The sequence below is a fragment of the Sus scrofa genome, chromosome 12 (assembly GCF_054392235.1).
Source record: "Sus scrofa isolate SSC_HxYL_T2T_F1_AM1 chromosome 12, Sscrofa_HxYL_maternal_Yorkshire_Landrace_v2.0, whole genome shotgun sequence".
Lineage (NCBI taxonomy): Eukaryota > Metazoa > Chordata > Mammalia > Artiodactyla > Suidae > Sus > Sus scrofa.
Genome location: NC_139394.1, coordinates 9073836 through 9093922, shown reverse-complemented (window position 1 = coordinate 9093922; position 20087 = coordinate 9073836). Strand labels below are relative to the sequence as shown.

The window sequence follows — 20087 nt, the reverse complement described above, 5'->3', positions numbered from 1 at the left end:
GTTCACAGTTTCAAGGGAATAGTTTGATGAGAATAAAAGAATAGTTCTACTATATCTTATCTGAGTCCTCCCAACACGAATATTATTACGATAATTTTTTTTAAGTTACACCTCCCACACAAGAAATAGTTTAAGAGTCTTAGCCTATTAATACACTGTCTAGAAAACAAAACCCAAAGATTCAACAAAATAGAAGATCAAAAGACTTCTGGCCATTAAAATGATGTCACAAAGTTTCAAAACTTTACTCTCCCTAAATTTTCATCTCACTCAGTGCCTAGCTGTTCTTGTCAAGATACAAGGGTCCAAATACGTTTGTTTTTAAGTTATAAGAGTCACAGAAGGGGAGTTCCCATCGTGGCGCAGTGGTTAACAAATCCGACTAGGAACCATGAGGTTTCGGGTTTGATCCCTGGCCTTGCTCAGTGGGTTAAGGATCCAGCGTTGCCATGAGCTGTGGTGTAGGTCGCAGATGCGGCTCAGATCCCGCATTGCTGTGGCTCTGTCGTAGGCCGATGGCTACAGTTCCGAGTAGACCCCTAGCCTGGGAAACTCCATATGCCACGGGAGAGGCCCTAGAAAAGGCAAAAAGACAAAAAAAAAAAAAAAAGACTCACAGAAGGTTTATAACAATTAGAAAAAAGCCAGGGTTAATACTGTAAAATAGAAATTAAAAAAAAAAAAAAAAAACAGAAAAACACTAAACAAATCAACAAATACAGCCACTGAAGTTTAAGACCTTTAAAGTAGTAAAAATAAACATGTATCTTCAACAGTTATCTTTTTATTTTGGTAACAGTTCAGATATTTGGACCAACAAGAAAATGCTCTATTTTTTACTTGCTGTATTTAAGAAAAAGAGGTTAAAGAGAAAGGGTGATTCTTCCCGGCCAGTGATTACCATAAGTTAGTTTTGTCTAATAGAAAAAAATACCAGTCACGAATGTGAGACACAAACATATTTTAAAATTTTTAATAGCCTCAAAAAAAAAAAGAAATTATGTGAAATTAATTTCAACCATATTTTATTTAGCCAAGCTTCTCCCAAATTTTATAAATTTGACATAACCAATACAGGACTACTAATATAATAGTTCATATTATTTTATGTCTATTAAACCTCCAAAACCTGGTGTGTATTTTACATTTGCATCTCAGTGTGGACTAGCCACATTTCAAGAGCTCAACAGCCATATGTGGTGAGTAGCTACTGCATTGAAGAGGGAAGTTCTAGATGCTGGGGATAAAGCAGCAAAGGACACAGAGAAGGTCTCTGTCTGTGTGGAGTTTACCTTCTCCTTCAAGGAAGACACAGAAAATTACCACAATAACAAAGAAAAACAAACAAACAAACACAGGATTCTAAAACCCTTGAGGAAACAAAAAGGATAAGGAAGGCGAAAACGCTGGGGCAGGAGTGCTCTGCAGATGTGACATTTAACCTGGGACCTGAGGGAGTGGGAAGCATGCAGACTGACGGAAAGCACGCCGCGCAGAACGGAGAGCTTTGACCACACATCTAAGAGAGAGGGAAGCCTGTGCGTTTAAGCAACAACAACAACAAACCAACGGTAAGATAAAAGCTAACGGAGTAGAGGGGAGAGCGGCTAGGATACGGTGAGCCCGCAGAGGCAGCACCAGATCACTGAGGACTTTGGAAACCAGGATAAAGAGCTCAGGGGTGGCCGAGGGGCTAGGGACCCTGGAAATACCGTGAGAGTTTGTGATGCAAACCCTGCAGGGTCGTGCCCTGCGCGTGAGGGCAGCAGGAAATGGTCTCCCCCAAACTGAAACAAAGTCTCTGGAGTCTCACACCTAACTGCATAAAGGTGATCTTCCTCGGTTAACTGTCCTACGAATAGGAAATCAATCTACTTTAAATAAAAAAAATGCAAAATGCCCAGCATTTAATCCTAAATCACCAAGAATACCAGCAAACAAGAGCAAACAACCATGGAGAAGGGAAAAGGAAAAGAAAAAACAAAACAAAAACAAAACAACAGCAGCATTGTGGTGATTCAGACTTTGAATTGTCAGATTCCTGCTTTATAACTTGCTAAGATGAAGAATTTCACTGAAGAACTAAAATACATGAAAAAATGAAGGAAATTCTCCTAGAATTATACCTAGAGGAAAGGCAACAATAAATTTATAGTTCAATGCAAGAGCTCAAAAGCGGATATGATGGAATAGAAGCAGAGATGAGTAAAATGGGGAATAGATCAGCAAAAAAAACCCAGATCAAAAAACAGAAAGAAAATTACTAATAAAAGAGCATAAAAGCCATATGGGGAATAAGGAAAAATGAACTAAAATGTATGTTACTGTAGTTCCAGAAGAAGAAGAAAGAAAAAAAAAGGGGGGGAGAATGGGGTGTGGTTTTTATCTTCTTAATGCTGCTTTTTATATTTTCATGTTTTTATTACTTCGAAAAAAATATATAGATCATTACCTCACATCATATATGAAAATAAATCCCAGATGGATTAATGAATTTAATGTAAAAAATAAAATCACAAAACCAACCAGAATAAAAATGAACAGGCAAATATTTATCTTGCCTTTCTCATCCCAAACACAAAATCTGAAACCATTAAATAAAGACTGTTACATTTGTCTACATATGAATTTTTGCTTATGGAAAACACCATAACCAAAGCTCAAAGGCTAAGGACCAGATGAGAACATAGCTGAGCCAGGTGTATGATGGAAATATATGCAGTAATTAAAATCATATTTCACAAGAATATTTAATAACATGGAAAGTGCTCATAATTTGTATTTATATTTAAAATAGTTTATTGACTTTCCCTCCCAGTGAGTATGCAGGAACAAGGGCTGGATTTACTCTTTCATGATAAGCAACAAGAAAATCAGACAAAACACATGAAATAAGGCTTTCAGACACTGAACGACTGGCATCACAGGACCACAATCCTTGAGACCTTGAGAATAAACCCAATGGGTCCTGAAATGGTCCCAGTTTACTGCTTCGAGGCAGTTTCAAAACTGCTCTGCAGGAAGGGGAAACCCAAAGAGAGCTAATGATCTCACCGAGTAGAAGGAACCGAGAACAGAAGTCAAGGCCACCAAGGAAGGGAGGGGAGAGGGGTGCATAAGTGTATAAGTTCCAGTTCAAGTTCGAGAGCAGGAGAAGATTGATACCCCGGCTGAAAATAGGCAGAGAGAAAGAATTCTTCATTACTCAGCCTTTAATTCTATCCAGGTCTTCAATGGATTGGATGAAGCCCACCCATATTTAGGAGGGTAATCGGCTTTAAGTCTGCAAAGCCAAATGTTAATCTCACCCACAAACACCTTCATAAATATGCACAAAAATTGTTTAACCAAATGCCTGAGCACCTAGTTGAAACATAAAATCAACCATCACAAGTACACCCTCTGTCAACGTGACACCTATATACACCGCCTTACGCCATATTTAATCTCCAAATAAGGACAATAAAAAGGTCCTAATTCCTCCTAACATGACAAAACGATCCTGCACACAACTGAAATACACGAACCTCTTCCGCAGAAAAGGAAACATTCTTAAGTGATGCTTCCCGGTCTCCGAGAAAGCCTGTAACTTAAGGTCTTCCTTACCTCCGGTGTAGAGGAGTCGTCTAATTTCCCCTTGGTGGTCGGGATCAGTCACCCCAGCCAGTACAGGAGCTCCTTGTGTCACTGATCCTGTGGCACAAAGAAATCCAAAGTGCTCAAGCATCAGTCTTAACTTCCAGTTCAGCTGGACCACTGCTGTGTCTCCTGATAGAAGCACTCCTCCTTTTAGAAGTAAGACCTCTAGGCCAACACAGTATGAGGTCATGAGACGTAAAACTTCTGCCAGTTAGTAACATGCGTGATGCCACTTCCATTTCTACCCCTTAATTTCTGAACCCGTGAATTGTCTATGCGAGAAGCATCCTCACATAGTGGATGCTGATTCAGAGGATTCTGATTCGGCCTTCTGGAGGACCCACTCCCAACCTTGCAAAGTACTGCAGCCGAGCTTGCGCTGTAACTAAGACTTCACAAGCTCATCCACCATCCTACCACGCCAGCTGCTTCAAGCTGGTGGGAAACAGAGTAAAACCAATGGATTCCACAAGCATGGGTCCACGGCCACTCTTCTCTTGCTGTAAAGTGAGTTCCTTGATCTGAAGCAATGCTATATAGAATGCCGTGATGCTGGAGAAGGCATTCTCTAAGTCCATGGATGGAAGTTTGGGTAGAAGCACTGTGTCTAAGAGAAGCAAATGAATATGTAGAATGTCTGTTGCGGTAAGAACAAAATGCTGTGCTTTCCATCATGGAAACAGTCCAATACAATCAACCTGTCCCACCAGTAGCTTGCAGATCACCCTGGAGATCAGAGCTATACTGGGGGCTCAACATGGGTCTTTGCTGTCGTTAGACTGGGCACTCAGGTTTGGCCACAGCTAGGACAACCTTGGTGGATACGAGTCCATGCTGTTGAACTAGTACATAACCTCCATCATTGCTATCACTGCCACTTTGTTCCTCAGCCCGCTGGGCTTTTACAGGGATGCCTGGAGAAAGCGGCTGACTGGTATCCACAAAACAGGTCAACCTATATACTTGAGTATTAAAATCCCTCTCTGCTGATATCAACCTTTGGTGAGCCTCCACATGGAGCACAAATACCTCTACAGTTTTTGCTCACTCAGAGAGATTTATCTATATACCTCTTCCCTGAATTTCCTTGTTGCCAGTTTTCCAATCATGTACCTTCCAAACCACTGGCCTCAACCTGGCCATTGTTCTTCCCAAACGAAGTGAATAACCAGGAGCATTGCTCCAAATTCTGCCCTCCGAGAGGACGTCCCTTCACCACCGTCCTTCGAGGATGTCCCCAAGAGTACTGTGGCTATCCGCTTTCAATCGCTGTGGGCATACGATGCAGAACCATTTATAAATCAGGCTTGAGTTTGTTTCTCCTCTGCCAACTGATCGTAACTACCTTAAGAAGCTAAAAAAGGAGTTCCCGTCGTGGCGCAGTGGTTAACGAATCCGACTAGGAACCATGAGGTTGTGGGTTCGGTCCCTGCCCTTGCTCAGTGGGTTAAGGATCCGGCGTTGCCGTGAGCTGTAGTGTAGGTTGCAGACGCGGCTTGGATCCTGCGTTGCTGTGGCTCTGGTGTAGGCTGGCGGCTACAGCTCCGATTCGACCCCTAGCCTGGGAACCTCCATATGCCGCGGGAGCGGCCCAAAGAAATGGCAAAAAGACAAAAAAAAAAAAAAAAAAAAGCTAAAAAAGAAGAGAGAAAATAATTGAGTAGAGCCAAGATTAATGAAACAGAGAATACAAAACAACAGAATCACAATACCAAAAGTTGGTTCTTTGAAAAGATCACCAAAACTGACAAACCTTAAGCTAGAATAAGAAAGAAAGATATAAGTACAAATAACTAAAATCAGAAAGTGAAGAAATTGCTACTGTTATAAAAACAGTGTAAGGACACTATGAACAATTGTGCACCAACAGGTTAGATAACCTAGATTAAATAGAAAAATTTCCAAAAATACATGAATTATCAATAAAACTCAGCAAAAAAGCAAATCAGAACAACATAATGAGTAAAGAGATTGAATCAGTAATGAAAAAATCTTCCAAAAAATAAAAGTGGATTCTCTGGTGAATTCTACCAACTATTTAAACAAGATTTAAAACCAATCCTCAAACTCTTCCAATTAGTGAAAGAGGACAGAACAGTTCCTGACCAAAAACAGAAGGCTAGCATTACACCGGCATCAAAGCCAGACAAAGAAAACTACAGATAAATATCCCTTAGGACTATCAGTGAAGACATCCTCAGCAGATTGCTAGTAATCTAAACCCAAAATCATATTGAAAGAATTATACACCACTACCAAGTGGGATTTATCCCAGGAATGCAAAGATAGCTCAACGTAAGAAAATCACACAATGTAATACATCACATTAATAGAATAAATGAAGCAAAACATACTATCATCTCAACTGATACAGAAAAAGTACTTTGACAAAATCCAACACCATTTCAGGACAAAAAAATTTAGAAAAGTTGGAATAGAAGCAACTCATCTTAATAATTATTTTTCATAATAAATGACATCTATGAAAAATATTCATTAGTGAAATACTAAAAGCTTTCCTCCTAAGATCGAGACAAGGCAAAGATGCTTGATTTCACCTCTGCTTTTCAACAGTGGACTGGAAGCTCTCGTCAGAGCAATTAGGCAAGAAAAAGTGGAAGGAAGAAGTAAAACTATCTCTACTCAGAGATGACATAACTCTATACAGAGAAAATCCATCCAAAAAAAGAGACAAAGCTAATGAATGAATTCAGCAAAGCGGCAGAGTATAAGATCAACACACACAAAAATCAGCTGTGTTTCCATATACCAACAACAAACAATCCAAAAAGGAAATTAAGAAAACGGATCAGTTCTTGTCAGGGGCCAAGGGTGCAGGAGGATACTTACTGCAAATGGGTATGAGAAATACTCCGGAATATTTAGGGATGATGAAAATGTTCTATATCATGACTCTGGTGGTGATGACAAGAATGTGCACTTAACAAAATTCAGTGATCTGTATTGAAAGCAAAACGTACATTTAATATACTCTTTTTAAAAATAACGAATGCGGAGTTCCCGTCGTGGCGCAGTGGTGAACGAATCCGACTAGGAACCATGAGGTTGCGGGTTCGGTCCCTGCCCTTGCTCAGTGGGTTAACGATCCGGCATTGCCGTGAGCTGTGGTGTAGGTTGCAGACGCGGCTCGGATCCTGCGTTGCTGTGGCTCTGGCGTAGGCTGGCGGCTATGGCTCCGATTCAACCCCTAGCCTGGGAACCTCCATATGCCGCGGGAGCGGCCCAAGAAATAGCAAAAAATAAAAAATAAAATAAATAAATAAAAATAAAATAAAATAAAATAACAAATGCCTAGAGAAAAGCAGGGAAAGATGGACAGTACAAAATATCCAAGAGGGGGGTTGTGAGTAATTTTTACTTTTTGTTTATGCTTCTTTTTACTTTAAATTGTTTATAATGTACATCCATTAGTTTTATAATCAGAAAAAAAATCTGTTGAAAAATATGTAAGAGCATTATATTTAGATGTATTTCCATTTAAGAGTTAACAGTTTAAAGTATTGGCACTTACCATGTGAAACAGATCAACCTCTGATGATGAGAGATAGAGAGAGGCACTGTAATATGCTGAGCTGACATCAGGTACTTAACGCCCATTTTCACACGCTATCGCATAAAAGCCTGTGTACTAGAAGTCCATGTTTATATGGGTGCGACAGAAAAGACTCCAGAAACCTAGATCACAACTGAAACTTCGAAGGCCATTTTCTAATAAAATTGTCCTGGTGTGCTTAAGTAGAAATCTGGAAAGCTGCTTGGTTACCACAAGCCCATCTAAATGTTAAACCAAGTCAAAAAGTAACAAGATAGTTTTAAGAGCCCCAGTAAACAAGCTTCAAGTGATGGAGACAGAGGGAAGCAAAAGCCGGCATGGATGTTAATAATCCAGCCTCATGCTGTCCTCGATCTCATAAAGATCGACTGGCAGAAGAGCTGAAGACATCCCGAGAGGTGTCCTTGAAAACAGACTAAATATTAGGGATGACTAGACCAGCTCAAACACAGATTTGGCATCCAGCTCTGAAATCCTAGCATTAATAGTCTAGTTTTGAGAGGTAACAGGAAGCGCATCTAACAGAGTGCATGAAAATATAAAAGCGGATTACTCTAGATGCAGATACGCGCTGAAGGATGAACAGACGTTGAATCAAGAAGTTCATGGATAAACCGATAGATTATTAATCCAGAATGAATGGTGGAAGCAAATGCATTTAATTCCACTGTAATGGACAATAAAGCCCCTTGGGAAACTGCCCTAACTAAAATAAAAACCAAACAAAAATCTTTTAAAAACCAAAATAAAACTTTTTTAAAAAAAGCTTCCATGTGTAGAGTGCTTACTATATAACAAGCACTCTGTATACATTATCTCTAAGGTCAATTACATACTCACATTTTCATAGGAGTTTACGATGGTTGAAACAAGTAGCAACAGTCTTTACAGTAAGTAAACATTGGCGCAGGGCTGAAATCTCAGGACTCTTTCAGTAAAAACCTCAGGTTCTTTCCAGTCTCATGCTTTTTCCCTTACACGAGGCCGAGAACATGTCTGGCTCTGTTTAGAAAGAAGAGAGTAGAGAGCAGAGAGCCTGCCATGTCCCCTGCATACACCACATAAAACGTACTGCCTCCAGTGTGTTCGTTGGAAGAACTGTCTTCCTTTTCAAGGAGGAGCAGTCACGTCTTAAGTGCACAGAAAGCAAAGACTATCCTTCCATAAATTCCCCATGTGGGGCTTCTTTTCTTACCTCTTGGGTCAGACAAAAGATAAAGATGCGTCTCACTTTTGCTAAATTCATTCTCTTTCAATTACACCAGTAGAAAGGACAAAGTATTTCATCCGGCGTGTTACGCATCTATCTATGAAACAAGAACAATGACACTTGCTCTAAAGAACAACTAAGAAGTCCAGTTACAGAAATGTTTTACAGCACTGAGCATGATTTTGGCACCTAATAGGTACTCAGGTCGGGCAGCTGTTTTTAACGTCACTTTTAGTCCTGTCTGATAGCCCGTCCCCATGACAGCTTTCTGAAGAGTCAATGTGGAAGAAACCATCAAAGCAGCAATCCGATGAGCCCGGCACAGGGGACCCGAGGCTTCTGCTATTCCTAGTCCTCTCTCCTCCAAGGTCACACTTCAGCTCACTGGGCGATGGTTCTTGGAGGTACATCACTAGGTGTCAATGTCAACACAACGTTTTCTGAATCCAACTCTCAAGCGCCCTCTCCCTTCCTTTTGCATCTCACAGCTTGAACTGTGCACTCCCCACAGGGGTTATATACTCCACTTAGGAGAAGGAGGTTAAGTGTCCAAATAATAATTAAGAAATCATTTCATTTCTGCCAGCACTAACTCAGTTTGCTCACAACATCAGAACAGTCAATAGCAATTCGGGACACTTTGAAAACATGCCATTTCTCCAGATGTGTTGGGGGGTGGGGGGGTTGTGTTAGAGAGAGCAAGAGCGAGACGGAGAGAGAGAGAGGCAATGACACCAAGAAGTCATTGCCTTGTTATCCTGAACACAGTTTTTCAAACCCAGTGTGGATACATTAGACCTTTCACTTCGAGTTTTTACTGGCAATGGTACTAGAACAACCTTCTGAATAGCAACTACTGCTGAATTTTAAAATCTTCCTGGCCCCTCCATGAGCCAAATTTTAGGAGTACATCAAGCTTGGCTCACTTGATATTCAGGAATCTTATCTTATTTAAAACATAAATTAACTGTACTATTACCAAACGGCATATCCAAGTACTAGCATAAGAAGATAAGATTTATGCCACTCCATACTGCTAAGAAAAAGGACGCAGAAATTTGTATAAATTTCCAAAGGAAGATTAATCAACCTAAGCCAAGGTTTACTCCATTTCATCCTTTTTCTCTTGAGGAATTCCTTGTTGCTAAGTAAAATGAACTGTATGATTTTGTTTGACTGGCGACGCAAGTGGTCAGATGAACGGTATCAGTTTTTAAGGTTTTATAGAGCAATCTCAATGAATTAATGGGCCATGCTTCACGGTATCTCAGAGGACTCCTCTAGTATTTTAACCAAGGTTTCTACCAGACTTATCTATGCTGGTGCCGTCAGTCCCTGTGAAACAACCGCAGGTTTTAGTCTTTGCAAACACACATCCTTATCATTTACCACTGAGATTTCAGCGTAGGAATGTTTCCCATCAAAGAATTTCTTCAGTCTCATCAACTGGCACACAGGAACTGCACATTCCAAGGAAGAAGGCAATATTTATTTTTTCAAAGCCTATTCCAGCCAACTACCATAAACTTAGTTATTCTGAGGGCTCCTTGTTTCACTTTTATTTGGAGTCTGCCAACAGGTGACTGGATCCTAGAGCACATTCGTCTGCTCCTTGGGGACCCTTCTAATGGGACTGTAACTTGGAACCCGTTCTCCAAGTGGAAAGCCCTCGGTCCAGAATCAGCGGCCCCCTCAAGTGCCTCTTCCCACATTCACACCGGGAGGTAGTGTTCCACGGTGGTCTCAGCACTGCACTGGCCAGTTTATTACTGCATCAGCAGGAAGCTTAGGAAAAGGAAAGAAAACTCAACGAGCATCAGGCATTCTGCACCAGGCAGCTAAAGTTGTAACGCATGTCACTTAAGGTCACCAGACCCTTTGAGATTTAAATAAAATTGGCGGGAGCCCCTATTCCACATCCTGCGGGATATTCCCAGCTTTCCCCCAAGATCTCTGCAAAATACCAGAGTCTCGTGTTCTCAGGGTCATATCTAGCTTCAAATTCTTTTTTTTTTTTTTTTCCTTTTTGCTGAACTTTTGATCTTGGTTCATCCTGCTTCTATCTCATCTCCTGTGGGCATTTTCTTTCCTCGGCTCCAGACGTGGAACTCGGCGGTTTTTCTTTCCTTCCCCCTTCAAGCTCACGGCATTGCTGTGGTGAGTGGATTTTCACGAAGGTTTTGGATGTGAAGGAGTTTAAGGCACATCATTGAGAATAGCAGGGGATGCTGATCATCCTTATTCTTACAGTGGGTCAGACATCCTGACACTGGAGCGTTCTCCTTGTCTCTCTCATAAGGCACTGAAATCCCGCCTGGGACCTAATCACCTCCCAAAGGCTCTACCTCTTAATACCATTAACTAGAGGGTTAGAATTCAAAATATGAATTTTGGAAGGATCCAAACACTCAGTCCCTCTCACCTTTGTTTTATTCTCTGAACACATGACATTCGAGGGGCTTCACTTTCCGCATCAGAGTTACTTTCCTAAGGAAAAATAATCCTCCACTTACATAAGGCTATTTGTTACAACTCCTAAAACACATTAATTCCAGTTTTTAAATTCTGCTCCGTAACAGTTCTTACAATCCCATGAATACCATGTGCCAAAGCCCCTTACTTGGCTGTGAGGTCTTTCAAAGCAACACTACTTCTGCTGGGGTCCTATCTTCTCCCACCAATGGCATCCCCACCAATTCCTCTCAAATGCTATCAACTCCAAATATCAAGGGCCTGTAAGTACGTTTCTATCAGTTCCGTCTTGGGACCCCTTCCACAGCTGGTGTTGCATCTGAAGAGGTTTACAGGGGACACATCCTCATTTGCCACAGGTCAGAAGGGTCCCTACAGTCGGAGCTGCTATGATTCAACCATTTATCCAGACCCGTGACCCATGACATGTTTTTCCTCAACCCTCTACCTCTAAACTCGGTTTTGTGACAAGGCACCTAATAAGAGCTATGAGCTGAATGGCCTCTTTTGTTCACCCAAAGCTGGCCTCCACGTTACCTGGCAGAGGAGGCAAACTGTGCCCCATGACATCCTTCCTTCAATCCATCATCCAGCCCAGGTCTGGTCTGTGCTTTTTATTTGCCGGCCAGCTCCCTTAGGTGTGTCTCATTTTGTCTGTACCTCGCTTTTAAACAGATGTAGCAACCCAAATGCCTTCAGAGGTGACCAAAAAGAGAGAAAGGGGGACAAGTGGAAGAATGAATAACCCGGGGAGAAAAACCCCCACTGGGAATGACCTCACTGCTGGCTCCAGCTGATGGCTGCCCCATGAGGTGGTGAGCCTAGGGTGCCAGTGTGTCTATCCCTGGAATGTTTTATTTGAAATCTCCATATTCTCTCTCTTTTTTTTGGGGGGGGGAGCTGCTCCTGTGGTACATGGAGGTTCCCAGGCTAGGGGTCTAATTGGAGCTGTAGCCTCCAGCCTATACCACAGCTCACAGCAACGCCAGATCCTTAACCCACTGAGCAAGGCCAGGAATCGAACCCACAACCTCACAATTCCTAGTCAGATTCGTTTCTACTGCGCCACGACTGGAACTCCCTAAATCTCCATATTCTTATTTTTAAATTAATATTTTAAAGTTTATTAGCAAAACATATATATTTCCAAGTCCAACATAACCCAAAGACAGTCACTTTGAGACTACTGGCTCCGACTCATGCATCATATGCCCCAGGAGCATGTTCCCTTGCAGGACTCTGCCTGCTACCCCATTTGAATAAACCTGTCATCTTCAAGCTCATCGAACAGAGCTAGCAGGACTGATCCTGGTCCTCCCAGCCAAGCCCTCGCAAACTGGTCCGAATTTGTTCTAATTAGTTCTTCTAGTCTATAGGGATTGGTTCTTTTGAGATAAAACGCCATGATCTTATCTCCCAGGGGGACTTGAGAGTTAGTTTCTAGACCTGATTTTTATTTGAGGAAGTCACTGTTTGACTTCTGTCATTTGTTCCATGTCCTTGGGCCACAGCTCTTGTTATCACTCCTCACGGAGGCACAACTCTAATACTCCTTTATGCTGGTTCCACTTTTGAATGCAGTCACAGGAAAGTTTTGCTTTTGGATATCTCCTTAGTTTGGGCTCTATGAGCTACCTTTGCCACAAGGTAAAATTTACTCCCAATTCAATCCATGCTTCTGCCTTCATTTAAAAAATTCTCTCTCCTATTCATACTTTTCTTAGCGTCTAACCCAAATCTTTACTTGATTTTATTTCTTCCAAAGTCTCCAAGGAAATCTGATGTCCTGGAGATAGTGCTATGTTTCAGTCCTTTTTAAAAATTCACTTTTTAACTTTGGAGCTTATAAGAACTACACCGAGCTGCTTCTAGATTTGAGGCCAGGGTGATGGCATCACTTCTGCAATAAGCGCCCCTGGGGTCTCTACCCTTTCACCATCCTGGTGAGGTACATACATCCTGGAAACCCGCAACCAGGACCAGCGCACTGATGATGAATAATCCAAAGAGAATTAGAAACACACACAGTATCTAAAGGAAGGTGAAGGTGTCAGTGCAGAGTGATGACTTCGGGAGTCTGCAGGAGAGTCAATGAAGTCAGAAGTTACTCACTCAACGGTGTCTTCCTTGATGTGAGATAAAGTTAAAGAGACAGAGGAAGAGAATTAGGAACACCTGGTTTCTCATTACCAGGCAATGGTAGGACAAACAGGCAGAAAGCAAAATGCCAAGCGTATGTGTTCCGTGTCTCACATGGAATGCAGCTCATTTCTGGAGCTCAGCTCTAATAAGCGAATTCCAGAATCAATGCCTAAAATGCTATGTACGACGACCATAATATTAGTTCCTACAAACACACAGCTCAAGAATGGCCAGGATGGCTTCCCCAAGACCTGCCTCTCTGAAGTTGTATTTCTGCCTCTAATATCACTTTGAATTTCTACCCAAAGGGGCTTCCTGAGTCATGCATAATAAATGGGAGGTCTGGACAAAGCAAAGACTCTTCTCTGGGTTTATCTGACAGAGAAAAGAGGTGCAAAGATTATTAGCCCAAATAAAAATCAAAGGAGGAGATTTACTCAGGGATCTCTGATTGAATAGAGAACGGAGTAGTAGACCCGTCCAGATGTACACCTCCGCCTTCCTTTGCTGGGGCTGGGGGCTGGAGGAGGACAGAACACCCCATGCCAAGAGCAGCCACCTCCCCGGACTGCTGATCATGCTGGAGCAGGCAAGAGCATAAAAGAAAGTGCAGTGTTTTCAAAGACAGAGACAATCTCATGCACCCATTTTATTAACTGCTGGTGGCTCTAAGTCCAGCATTAAGGATACAGGAGAACCTGAAAAATAAATTTTAAACCGAGTTGAGAATATGCCGACCTACTATAATTCTTATAAACTCTGTATGGCAATTTCCAAAAACGTTACTGTTTATAATGCACTTTGATAGCAGTGACACGAGACAAGGAGCTATTGTTTACTTTAAACTCATCATTTCCCTGGGGATGCAGAAAAGACCACGTTCACTACCACAGGTCCAAGAACGAGACCTCCTCAAGTTCAACGTGTTCTCCCAACATCTAAGTGGTTAACTGGATGAAAAACGAATTCTCATAAAGCCTATGCCATTCTCTTTTCTCCTCTTGTCCGTCATCTCATTTTACTACCTTTCACTTCAAAGTCCTCTTTACATAAGCCACGTCATGTATAAATCACGATTTTGATACGATGCAAGAGAGAAGTTATACAAGATCCAGGGTGCTGTCTCAGACAGAAGCAACCCCCCTTTAAACTCAGCATCACCATGAAGTACACATGTCTTTACTTGTAATAGGAGGGAAGTGTGTGATACATCTGTGGGGCTGAAATCCAAATCTGGCCTAAAGCTTTCAACTGGCCTGGCTTTTCCAAGGCCTTCTGGTACCCAGATAGGCCTCTGCTCTGATAACCACTTCTATGGTCCCACACACAAGCCAGAAACTTCCAGCATATCAAAGCAAAGAAGATGATCTTATAAGGACAAAATGAAGACTAAAATGGACTTTCTTCCCCTTGTTCATGTTTGGGGGTTGGCGCATAGCCCTCATGGCCTCAAGAGTCTAGGAAGACCTGAGATCTTACTCCCAGGCAGTTGTGTGCGACGCCCTTGAGGCCACGAGCATAGCCCTCACGGCTTCAAGAGTCCAGGAAGAACTGAAAGCTTGCTCTCAAGCCGTCCTCCCCCTGTGTGTGGGCTCTCTCACCCAGGAAAGGATGGGTTGGGGCTACATAATATTGAAGGGGCCCGTGTGAGCAACACTGAGGAGATGGCAGCTACCAGTGAGTGCTGTGAGAGCACCAGGAGAAAGTATGCCAGCAGGCTCATCAGGGAAGGTTTCCCAGAAGAAAGAGCATTACTGCAGAACCTCAGAGGATGAGAGAGAAAAACACTCCAGACAAGGGGACAAGGTAAACAAAGGCTGGGAAAAGGAAATACACCGCATTTGCCTGGCTCTGCAAAGAGTCCAACATGCCTGGTCGTTGCAAAGGAACTTTTCCATAGGCTCGTCCTCTTTTACAGAATGAAGAAATAAAAAAAAATTTTTTTAAAAAGAGTTCCCATTGTGGCACAGAGGAAACAATCCAACGTAGGAACCATGAGGAGGTGGGTTCGATCCCTGGCTTCACTCAGTGGGTTGGGGATCCTGTGTTGTCATGAGATGTGGTGTAGGTTACAGACGTGGCTTGGATCTGGAGTGGCTGTGGCTGTGGTGTAGGCTGGCAGCTGTAGCTCCAGTTGGACCCCTAGCCTGGGAACCTCCATATGCCATGACTGCGGCCCTAAAAAGTGGGGGGGGGGGAGAAAAAGAAATACAAAATTTTCTTCTAAAGCAAGTAAAAATCAAATGATGGTTTTAATTACAACCTTCTTGAGATACAATTCATAACCATACAATTTACCCATTCAAAGTATACAATTTAATGCTCTGCTGGTTTTTTAACAGATATGTGCAATTTCAGAATATATTCATCACCCCAAACCCTTTAGCCATAGCTCCCAAATTCCAGCATCCCCTTCCCCAGCCCTAACCAACCACTACTCCACCTTCTGTCTTCATAGGTTTGCCTGGTTTAGACTTTTCATATAGATGGAATCATTCAACCGAGGCTGTGACTGACTTCCTTCACTTAGCATATTTTCAGAATTAATCTCAGCTGCATCATGAATCCGTGTTTCTTTCCTTTGATGGCTGAACACTTCTCATGCTGCAGGAATACACAGCATTCATCAGCTGGTGGACATCTATGCTGTTTCTGCCTTTTAGCTATTCTGAGTAATGCCGTTAATAAACACTCATGCCCAAGTTTTTGTGTGAACAAATACTTTCATTTTTCTGGAGGGTATACCTAGGGCTGGAATTTCTGGGTCATGTGGTCATCCTATGTTTAAACTTCTTAAGAAACTGTCAGAAAACTGGAAAAAACGATTTTCCAAAGCGGCTGCACCAATTCACACCCTCACCAGCAGAGTATGGACGTTCCAATCTCTCTACATCCTCACCCACACTTGTTATTATCTGCCTTTTCAATCCCAGTGAGTGTGAAGCGGTTTTAATTTTTTGTGGTTTCAACTTTGCCCAGTTACTACAGATGCTGAGCACTTCTGTCCGATTTGACTGGGCACCGGCACTTCTTTGTAGAAATATTCTGAGTGTTTGCCCATGTTCAAATTGGATTGTCTTTTTATTCTTGAATTGTAAGAGTTTTTTTTTAATATATTTTAGGTACGACCTTAAAAGATATATAAAATCAGATGATTAACACTCACATTTTAAAGACGAGAAACAACGTATTCAGGTACTAGATTAAAATTACTGCACTGTTTTCTGCAAAAAAACACACTTTTGTTTTCATATAGTAATCATTAAATGTTTTAAACCCAGTTTTTTTTCCTTAACTCTCATTAAAGTCACCCTCCACTCTGGTCGGTAAAAGACTTCGTACAGAGATGTGTATGTCCCTGCCTCTACAGAGAGCGTCTGATTGCCTCAGTAAGACCATGGCAGCTTTTATAAATCATGTTTTACAAATTCATGTACTAGAATTACATCCCAAAATAAGCCTTGGAAGGCATCTGGCTACATGCTGTAACCATTAAAATGATGTTCTGAGCCACAGAAAAAATGTGTGAGAGACACTCTCTACATGAAGTATGACGAGATAGTTCAAATCTCATATGAGTGGCCAGTAAGTTGCTTCCAAAGAATAAATACCACAACTGCAGGAGCTGCGGGAACCCTGGCTCACAAACACAAGCCACTTTCATGTTCGGCTGTGGCCTCAGCTGTGTGCTCAACGGCACAATGCAATTCAAGGGTCACCTTGCTGTGAACACCCAAAGATTTCATTTCCAAGGACACACCCGGGCAGGAAAAGGTGTTTGCAGACTGCAGAACTCAGAAAACAGGACTCTTTACGTGGAGTGGGTTCGAAGGCAAACACGAGTTCCCCACTACTCCTCGGGCCCTTCATCTTCCACTCTGACAATCGAGCCGGGAGCCTTGCTCCAACCTTACCTTGAAACTCCCTTTCCTGGCACAAGGAAGGCTGAAGTGCGTCTGAAGCAGTTGAATTCTGCTCCACTGGGCTGAGCCACAAGCCCTGCATGCAAGGACCTGGGAAACATTAGCTTGCTTCTGGTCTGGCCATAATGAAAATAAATGAGGGCTTCAATTTAAAGTCGTTACTAAAAATTTGTTCTTTCCTCCATTCTAATTCTGAAACCCACTTGCAGCTAATTAGAACGGTTCCCAGCTTGATCTCCCAGCACACTGCTAGTGTAAACACCAACCATCTGAGTTTCATTACAATAAAGAAATCAAATAAACAGTGGACCAGAAAACAGTAGTTTGGGCACGGCTCATTACAGCACAACGCAGTTAACATTCCTCACTCAGGAAGCAAAGGGAGGCATCAGGGAGCGAGGCCGATGCCCAGTGCTTTCCGTTCTCGGTAACGATGTTAGTGGAACTCAGCATTATTTCTTACTGTGAACATTTTCTGGAAAAGTTAGGAGGGATTTTTTTAATGAAAATAAAGAAGTGCGCTCTGAACCTCGTTGTAAACAAAGCGAAAAGGTAATTATTTGCTTTGGACTACTCACTGCTTCTCCCCTTCCTCATAGGATAGACTGTTTACCATTTAAACAAGGAAAAAGAAAAAGAAAGAAAGAGGAAGAGAATGGCCATTAATCTGCTTAAAATTTTTATTATGTGTCCTAGGTACAAACGAATCTCTGCCAACACAGGCTTGACAGGACTATACGATTCCTAATACCCAGAATGTTAAAAATCAAATAAACAAGCATATAACTAAGAAAAGAGTCACTCATGTATTTAGGTATTTCACTCATCTCATTCCCATTGACCAATATTTGGAAAATTCACATAAATAAATACTCATTTTAAAGGTTCAACTGCATTGTTTAGAGTGACCTTGGAATCAATAAAAGGAAAAAAAAATCCAAACATTTCTGTCTCTAAAATTTAATCCCACTCTTAAGTAAAGTCTAAAGACGTTGATTATCCTTTATAAAGAATTGTGGTTTGTAAACTCAACAATAGTACGAATTCTCTGATTACAGAACGTTCTTTGAAGAAAACATCAACAAACCCCATGCCTCCTGAGATACAACGTGTATGTCTACGACGATCAGAATCCACAATTGGCCCCTGATGAGGCCATGACTTCACTGCACGCGGTAGACGTTTTGTGGCCCTTAATGGTAATGCAGCTTCAGTGAGACGAGTGAAAAAACCCCCTTCCTTCCTCTCTGGTACAGTCTAGGTCTAGCTGTGTAAGTATCCGACGGCTGGTATTTACAATTTTTTTTTTTTCATTTAAATGGGTACAGAAAGACTACGACACTTGTGGGAATGTATCTGCTCAGAAGGTTCTAGAGGCTTTCGGCCAAGATTAAAATACTTCTAAAATACTCTTTAAAATAGCCTACTTAGGCCTCTCTAAAAACCTGTTGCATGAAAGGATTCAAACCAAGACCCTAAACCACGTGAATTATTAATTTAAGAAAAGTCACACAAAAAAATGCAAGTAGTATTGAAGTGGACCATATTAGAAAAAAAGAGAGAGCGTGACAGAGAGCGCGAGCTCAATCAATGGAACGAAGTAAGAGCTAAAATGCCTGCTTTAACCTTGAGATTCATTTTTAATCTGTGGAAGGAAACAATCACTCATGGGGGGGGGGGGACAAAAAAAGAAACAGAGAGGCATTTGTCTGCAGCAGTTGTCTCAGTAAGGAACACAAAGAAAATAATCTGCCACTGTTTTGGAATTGTCTATCATCTACATGTTGAAAGAAAATTAAAGTCAAGGGAACTAAAAGGACATGTCCAGAGAAATCAAAACTAAAGACAGCAATTTTAAAAAATGTGCACAGTCATTTCACATTCTTTGATAATTTTCTTAACCTGCTTCACCTCAAAACAATCTACTTAGGTCCAGAAGACATACGCTTTCTTCAACTTGAATACCAAGTACCTGTTCAACATCTGTCTGCTAGATGCCAATTCTATGCACGGACGTCTCCAGTGGAATGTGAGTGTGCGCTCTCATATCCAACCCTGTGGGATGAGAGACTTCGACTGGGTCACCGGGGGAAGGGGGTTGTGACCAGCACTTCGGAGTTTACGGCAGTTCCCTCCACGACAGGCAGTGCACATGCCTTAAGCTCTGAAAGGCAGCCTGGGTCCTTGGGGCAGCCAAGACGTGCTGTTCGAGCATCAGAACGGACCAGCCTGCTCCAAAGCTGTGAGGTTAAGGCTGAAACGTTCTACGGGGCTGAACGGGGAAACCACGATTCCCTCTCAGTGCCCTTCGCATCCACGTTCTCTCAAGACTGGAATACTGCTGAAAAATAATCTGAACGCCAAGAGGATGACAATCACTATCCCATTTTGTTTTACTTGATATTAGACGGTATTTTTCCTTTCAAGGCACTTTTATTATTAATTTCTCATACAGCATGACTTAACCCAAGCGGAGCTCTTAAAACTGTGATGACTATTAAACCAAGAAAATTGGAATGAATTGCTCCAATAACGTTATCATTCCCTTACCAACAGCCTACAATGTGTGAGACCTTTAAGTGCTTTATTTTATTGCATCTTTATAACATGCTAGGGGGTCCACACCTCAAGATGTGGATTTGCCTGCTCAGTTTCTCAGTTGGGAAGTGGAGGAGCCAGGATTTGAAACCAGGTTTATCTTTATTCCAAAACCCATGTTTTTTCTTTCTACCTTGTGCGTATTTATTGTATGTATATGTACTTTGACATAAACTATGTTTTGGAAAATAAATCCACTGAATACATTCTAGAAAATAAATATACTTAGGGAAAAACTGTATGACGCAAAGAACAGACCGTTCTGAGGTATAGTGACCTCGTTAGACCACGCCCATTCTACGGTTAAAGTCTGATGTTCTAACAAACAAAACAGACAAGCAACTATGTTCAATCCCAGCGAATGAAACCACTGACCTCCATAGGTAGAAATTAGCTCTAAGTCTTAGATTGCTCTTCCTGTCACCTGGTACGCTTGCAGAACGTGCATCCCATCAATGGTGGGTTACCCAGAATCCGAAATCATCTCAGCAAGCAAAGCCTGGCATAAACCTTTTATAGGGAAAACAAA

At 41.8% G+C, this 20087-nt stretch overlaps 1 long non-coding RNA gene across 2 annotated transcripts in view; it reads right to left on the bottom strand.

Annotated features, from left to right (window-relative positions):
* Window positions 1-20087, bottom strand: part of LOC110255978 (uncharacterized) — an 867249-nt gene that overhangs the window by 768431 nt on the left and 78731 nt on the right. The window lies entirely within an intron of this gene.